The following is a 7835-nucleotide window of genomic DNA, read 5'->3' as shown; positions in this document are numbered from 1 at the left end:
GATGTCAAAGGAATTGCTATCCTCATGCACTGTTGGTGGGAATGCAAATTGGTACAGCCACTGTGGAAAACACTATGGAGTTTCCTTGAAAAACTAAAAATAGAAGTACCATATGATCCAGTAATTCCACTAAAACACTAATTTGAAAAGATATGTGCACCCCTGTTTACTGCAGCATTATTAATAATAGTCACTATATGGAAGCAACCCAAGTGCCCGTCAATAGATGAATGGATACAGAAGATAGAACAAACAGAATAGAATATTTATCAGCCATAAGAAGAACAAAATCTTGCCACTTGCAATAACATGGTTGGAGCTAGGGCATGTAATGCTAAGTGAAATAAGTCAGAGAAAGACAAATACCATATGATTTCACTCATATGTTGAATTTAGGCATCAAAGCAAATGAACAAACAAATAAAAGAAAGAGATTAAAAAAACAGACTCTTAAATATAGGGAATTAGTAATTTCTAGAGGGGAGGTGAGTGAGGAGATGGGTGAAATAGATAAAGGGGATTAAAAAAATTACACGTGATGAGCACTGATAAATGTATAGAATTGTTGAGTCATATTGTACACCTGAAACTAAACTATATAACACTGTGTGTTATTTCACTTGAATAAAACAAATAAAGACAATTAGAAAATGGTTTTCATTCTTATCCAGGGTAATACTTTTCTTTGACTTTCCATTCCTCTTCGATTTTGTAGATTCACGGTCAATCTCACCAGCTTCCTCAATGCATTCTTCATGTCCTTGTTCCGCAGGGTATAAATAAGAGGGTTAAGACTTGGAGTGACAATCGTGTAAAAGAGGGTGAGGAACTTTCCCTGGTCTTTGGAAGCACTGTTACCTGGTTGCAGGTACATGTAGATAATAGTTCCATAGAAGATGGACACGACAGTGAGATGAGATCCACAGGTATTAATTGCTTTTTGTTGGCCTTCTTTTGACTTTATTCTCAGCACAGCTTTGGCAATGTAGCCATAGGATATAAGAATAAGGCCGAGTGGTGTAAGGACAAAGACAAAGCCTAAAGCAAAAACAGACATTTCAACTGTTGTGGTGTCTATACATGCTATCTTGACCATAGCTGGCAACTCACACAAGAAATGGTCCAGAAGGTTGTTTCCACATCGAGGCAAATTCAGGGTGAGTGTACATAATAATACAGAACCGGCCAAACTAATGCTCCAGACTGTGATTATCATCTTGAGACAGAGATGTGGGTTCATGATTACCAAATAATGCAGGGGCTTACAAATAGCTGTGAAACGATCATAGGACATAACAGCGAGGAGGAGGCACTCAGTGGAACCCAACCACATATAAACGTAGAGTTGAGTGACACAGCCCACATAGCTGATGGTCTTGTCAGGTCCCCACAAGTTAACGAGCATCTGAGGGATGATGCTGGTTGTGAAACATAGATCCAGGAAAGATAAGTTCCTGAGGAAAAAATACATCGGTGTGTGGAGATGGGAATCCAGGAGAGATGCAAGGATGATGGCTGTGTTACCCACCCACGTAACGAAGTAGAAGAGAGTGACAACTCCTGATAGGACCATCTCCAGTTTGGGATGGTCCGAGAAGCCAAGCAGAATAAAACCGTGCAGAGAAGTGTGATTGTTTTGACCCATAGTCCTTCAGTGTCCAAATCCTAGAATGAGAAAAGCAGAAGGAGGGAAAGGAGAATGGGGATGATGATGTGGAACAGGAGGAGGAATAAGGAAGAAGAAGGAGAAGGAGAAATTGATCAGTAGAGACTACATAATTTAACTAAATACAGAACTAAAAAAAGAGAAAGAATTTATGTTAATTATTAAAAAAATAATGGGTCAAAGTAAATATTATAGCCAAGTAATCTGGTATTTGTTGTAGATCATTTTATGGTGTTGGGTTTAATATTATATTTTTATCTAGGTGACCTCGGAGAATTTGGTGAAATTTGTCACATGTAAATTTGCAAGTTTGAAAAGGATCTGGTTCTAAAGTGATGTGACCCTCTGATTCTCTACCCATCTTGTTTGCTTGATATAGTGAACACATTATTTTTTTGGTCAGGAAATTTGCCTATAAAATGTAATTATTTTGCTAATGTCAGAATGAGGAAAAGAGTGTTCCTCTTCTTTCATATCTTAGTGAGTAGTACCATTGGTGTAGCGATTTCTCACGTAGGAGACATGGCCTTTTATCTTTGGCACCTTTATGTCTCTCATCCCAATACGTAACTTATCACTGAAATGGTAAATTTTAATGCAAGTTGTATTTTAACTATCCTCTCACTTTTTTTTTTTTTCAACGTTTATTTATTTTTGGGACAGAGAGAGACAGAGCATGAACAGGGGAGGGGCAGAGAGAGAGGGAGACACAGAATCAGAAACAGGCTCCAGGCTCCGAGCCATCAGCCCAGAGCCTGACGCGGGGCTCGAACTCACGGACCGCGAGATGGTGACCTGGCTGAAGTCGGATGCTTAACCGACTGCGCCACCCAGGCGCCCCTATCCTCTCACTTTTAAGAAGCTTCCACAATCACTATGGTGTTCTAAACTACTATTGTCTCTTTTCTAAACATTTTTTAAAACGTTTATTTAGTTTTGAGAGAGAGAGAGAGAGAGAGAGAGAGAGAGGAGGGGCAGAGAGAGAGAGAGAGGAAGAGACAGTATCTGAAGCAGGCTCCAGGCTCTGAGCTGTCAGCACAGAGCCAGACATGGGGCTTGAAACCACGAACCCTGAGATGATGACCTGAGTCCATGTTGGATGCCTAACCAACTGAGCCCCCCAGGTGCCCCCATTGTCTCTTTTCTAGATTCTGGCTGCTGTCTTCACTCCTTTCATCCAGTCTTTTTTGTTGTTGTTTACATTGTCACAAGATTCAATAAAATCAATTACATCATCCACATGCTTTTTAATTTGCGGGCCTCTTTCTGTTACATTGAAGAAATACTCCAGTCCCTTAAGATTCCTGGATGGACATGCACAAGGCCTCATTCTCATCTCAGAAGTCACTTTACACACATGGACTCCTGGCTTCCTCCCAGTTCGACATGTAAACTCATTTCCATCAGAAGCCCTTGGAACACGTCCCCTTTTCTGGATTTCTACTTGTTTTGTAATCCTGCTTATTCTTTTGTCCGGCTCTGAATGTTTCTTGCTTAAAGAGGGTTACTCTGAATATGTCTTTTTTTTGTTTGATATCGTATGTCATGAAAGGGGTATCTGCAGATGGCCAGTGTATCCCAGAGCCTAAAAGCATAGGAAGTGTTTTTCTTCACGTCTCTGCAAGTTACTTAAGAGTTTTCTCCCAGACAATTTACCAAGCACTTCTGGGCTCAGATTTCTTATTGTGAAAATAAGAAAAACAAAAGTGCTTGGAGTCAAGATTAACTTAGTCATAAATCTGCTTAGAGCATAGCATATCTCTATAAATATTAGTTAGTACAATTGTTATAAGGAGAAATTATAATGTGCCATGTAGGTAAAAGTTTAACAGCCTCTAATGATATTTTGCAATCTTTAAGAAAGTGTGCTTGATAGCTCTCCATGCTGCCTAAAACATTCCCCCAATACCTATCTATCCAATATCTGTGTATCTATGTATCTGTCTATCTGTATCTATCTACCATTTACTTTTCCCACATATTTATACATAATTGTTGAACAAAAGAACAATTATCATACTATGAATAACAGCGTAAAATCACTTAAAGTTATTAGTTAGCACTTTTTTTTTTTTTACATTAAAACATACGTTGGTGTTTTTGAAGTTACCTAAATGGGAGGAGAGAAGGTGGCAGACAAGTGGAAAATATCTGTGATTTATATGGTAACAAATAACAGGTATATTCAGTTTGGTGAAAAGTAATTTAAGACATTAGTTTCTATTTTAAGGAATAATGAGCTCAGCCTTATTCAGTAGTGTGATACAGGTAGAGCTCCTGTGGACATGCATGAGGATATTAGAACCGCCCAAATTTTTAACAATTGAACAGATTATCACTAGTTATCCATAGTGTGCTATCACTGAATATAAAAATACAACTTCTTACTGCTGAAGCCATGGTAACATCCAGAAAGCTTCTACTAAAAAATAACGGGGGTGCCTGGGTGGGTCAGTTGGTTAAGCTTCAACTTTGGCTCAGGTCATGATCTCACAGTTCTTGAGTTCAAGCCCTGCATCAGGCTCTGTGATGACAGCTCAGAGCCTGGATCATGCTTCGGATTCTGTGTCTTCCTCTGCCTTTGCCCCTACTCTGCTCACACTCTCTCTCTTTCTCTCAAAAATAAATAAACATTAAAAAAAATTAAAAAAAAATAAATAAGAGTGGCACCTGGGTGGCTCAGTCAGTTAGGTGTTTGACTCTTGATTTTGGCTCAGGTCATGAATCTGGGTTCAAACCCCACGTCAGGCTCTGTGCTGGGCATAGAGCCTGCTTGACATTCTCTCTCTGCCCCACTCCCCCTTCATGCTCTCTCTCAAAAAAAAAAAAAATAACTAAGGGAAAATACTTATTGAAAATTAACAAGTAAATATCAAACTAGTGTCCCTGTCTCCCTTTGTGTGTGTGTGTGTGTGTGTGTGTGTGTGTGTGCGCGCGTGCACTCACGCGTGTGTGTGTAGATATAATACAAATATATACAGTATGCTATTTGTTTATTATGCCATTTCAAATATGTTTCCTGGATATTATGAAGAAAATACCTCAAACTGTGGCCATGATTCAAAAGTAGAAATGTTTAGAAGCAACTGATTATACTGGCTAAGATAGTTGAGAGAGTCAGTTGGAGATTCCCTCAGAATTAGCTTTTCAAGGGGTACCAGGGTGGCTCAGTCAGGTAAGTGTCTGATCTCATGGTTCATGGGTTCAAACCCCACATTGGACTCTGTGCTGACAGTTCAGAGCCTAAAACCTGCTTTGGATTCTGTCTCTTCGTCTCTCTCTTGCCCTCCCCCCACTTACACTCTGTCTCTATCTCAAAAATAAACATAAAAAAGAATTGGTTTTTCAAGAATCCTGGTTTAAGCCTGGATTCTGACATTGACTAAATTGGATAAAAAAATAACTCTCTGAAATGTGTTGCACACTGCCACACATCTTTATAGGTCTATAATGTCTGAGCAGGGAGATGAATAAATAATACTTATTTATATCAACAGACAAGTTGGTGTGTGTAATAGTTCCTGACTTCTGAATAAGACAGAACCTCAGTTAAAATTATATGAAAACAAAAATGAAGATTTTTTGAAAATGAAAGTCAATGCCATGCTGTTAATTCCTTAGCTACTTCCATTATCGCTATGCCTTTCAAAGATTAATTTAGAAAGGGGAAAAATCCTCCTGCCAATTAAAACCCTGACATTGGAAGTCTTCAAATAATTTTTCATGCACACCATGAGATATAGAGAAAGGTCTGATTCCTTCCCATGTGCACAGTCCTCTTGCATAAAATATTGTATTTCAGTCCTTCATTTCCAATTTAACCTACATTTCCCCATTACATTTCTGCTGGATCAAAATGTCTGAAATCACACATCAAGAAAGAGTTTCATGTCCTCCTCTTCTAGTGGAGAATAAATTTAATCTTCCATAATAGAGCTTAAAAGGGAGAATTTCTCTGAAGAGATTTACAATGTTGATTTATTGTAAGAATTCTGAAAGAAAACCAGAGGAATCAGTGCATATAACTCTAAGTTCATTTTCCCTCACCTCCCCCAATTGTTTTACCAACCCAGACACACTCTTTTCCAAGAGAGATTGAAGATGGACGTTACTATGATCCAGAGACAGTTCTCCCGATATGCTGCTTCTTGAGCAGTGAGGAGCCCACAACGTGTGGAAAAGCTAAGCACGTGCTGTCCAGCACTGCTGCCCCTTCATGTCTTTCCTGCAGCGTGGCTGTGAATTCTGTGAATTCTGCTGTTCCCCAAGCAGGTTAAAAACTCATTCTGGACAGGAGGACTCCACCTTCTTGAACACGTGACTTCACGTAAGGTGATGAAACCTGTCACAGATTCTTGCTACTCTTCTGACTGAAAAAAACCCAGCAAATAGGTCTTAGTCCTAGAGGCACATTATAAAAGCATTAATTCAGATTAAGAAGGGAGCAACATTTCCCAGTGTTGCCTGAAAGCCCAGATCACGAAGAAAGATTTCCTAAACCATTGACCTGCATCCGATTGATGTCTGTAAAGTGGCAGAGAAAAAGCAGTTCATGAAGAGGTTGGAGAATTAGACCATATCCTGATGTTTCATTAGGAGAAATGGAATAGATGCAAAAGTTATGCCAATATGAAGGAAAGCTTCAGGGCGGGAATGAGGAACTGTATATTCAGAATTTTTTTCTCTAGGTAGTAAATGCGTTACAGATAAAATTTGCTGCTAAATGTGCATTTCAAAGACTAGAATTACAGTAGATGTTAACCTATAAGATTCATTCATTCATTCATTCATTCATTCTTTCTTTCTTTCTTTCCCATGTTAGTTAACATACAGTGTAGTTTGGGCTTCAGGAGTAGAACCCAGTGATTCATCTCTTATGTTTGATGCCCAGTGCTGATCCCAACACCTGCCCTCCCTAATGACCATCTCCCATTTAACACTCAACTTGTTCTCTGTACTTAAGAGTCTCTTTTGGTTTGCCTCCTTATGTTTTTTATTTATTTTTCCTTGCCTTCCCCTATGTTCATCTGCTAAATTTCTCAAATTCCACATATGGATGAAATCATATGGTATCTGTCTTCCTCTGACCAATTTTATTTAGTATAATACCCTCCAGTTCCATCTACATTCCTGCAAATGGCAAGATTTAATTCTTTTTGATTGCCGAGTAATATTTCAATGTATATATATATATATATATATATATATATATACAACATCTTTTTATTTTCTTTCTCAAGTTAGTTAATATACAGTGTAGTTTTGGCTTCAGGAGAAGAATCCACTGATTCGTCCCTTATGTATAACACCCAGTGCTCATGACAACAAGTGCCCTCCTTAATGTCCATCACTCATTTTCCCCAACCCCACCCCCTCATCCCCATCCACCCTCAGTTTATTCTCTGTATTTAAGAGTCTCTTATGTTTTGCCTCCCTCTCATTTTTATCTTATTTTCCTTCCCTTCCCCTATGATCATGTTAAATTTCTCAAATTCTACGTATGAGTGAAATCATGTGGTATCTGTCTTTCTCTGACTGACTTATTTTGGTTAGCAAAATACACTGTAGTTCCATTCACATTGTTGGAAATGACAAGATTTCATTCTTTTCGATGGCTGTCCATCAGTTAATGGAAACTTGGGCTCTTTCAATACTTTGGTTATTGTTGATATTGCTGCTATAAACATTGGGGTGCATATGCCCTTATGAATCAGCACTCCTGATCCTTTGGATAAATACCTAGTGGTGGGATTGCTGATTCATAGGGTATTTCTATTTTTAATGTTTTGGGGAACCTCCATACTGTTTTCCAGAGTGGCTGTACCAGTTTGCATTCCCACCAGTAGTACACTAGGATTCCTCTTTCTCTGCATCCTTGTCAACATCTGTTGTTTCCTGAGTTGTTGATGTTAGCCACTCTGACAGTTGCAAAGTGGTATCTCATTGTGGTTTTGCTTTTGTTTCCCTTGCCTCTGAGACTTGTCAAGAAGTTGCTGTGGCTGAGGTCAAAGAGGTTGTTGCCTCTTTTCTCCTCTAGGATTTTCATGGTTTCCTGTCTCACATTTAGGTTTTTATCCATTTTGCATTTATTTTTGTGTGTGGTGTAAGAAAGTGGTCCAATTTCATTCTTCTGCATGTCACAGTCCAGGTCTCCCAGCACCATTTGCAT

The 7835-nt window shown here is 38.9% G+C and overlaps 1 pseudogene; it reads right to left on the bottom strand.

Annotated features, from left to right (window-relative positions):
• Positions 1–611: 611 nt before the first annotated feature.
• LOC147580544 (olfactory receptor 2W1-like) lies at positions 612–1645 on the bottom strand (annotated as a pseudogene).
• Between the last annotated feature and the right edge of the window lie 6190 nt (positions 1646–7835).

This window comes from Puma concolor, chromosome B2, assembly GCF_028749965.1.
Source record: "Puma concolor isolate L17-30 chromosome B2, mPumCon1.1.hap2, whole genome shotgun sequence".
Taxonomy (NCBI): domain Eukaryota; kingdom Metazoa; phylum Chordata; class Mammalia; order Carnivora; family Felidae; genus Puma; species Puma concolor.
This window is presented reverse-complemented; position numbering and strand designations above follow the sequence as displayed.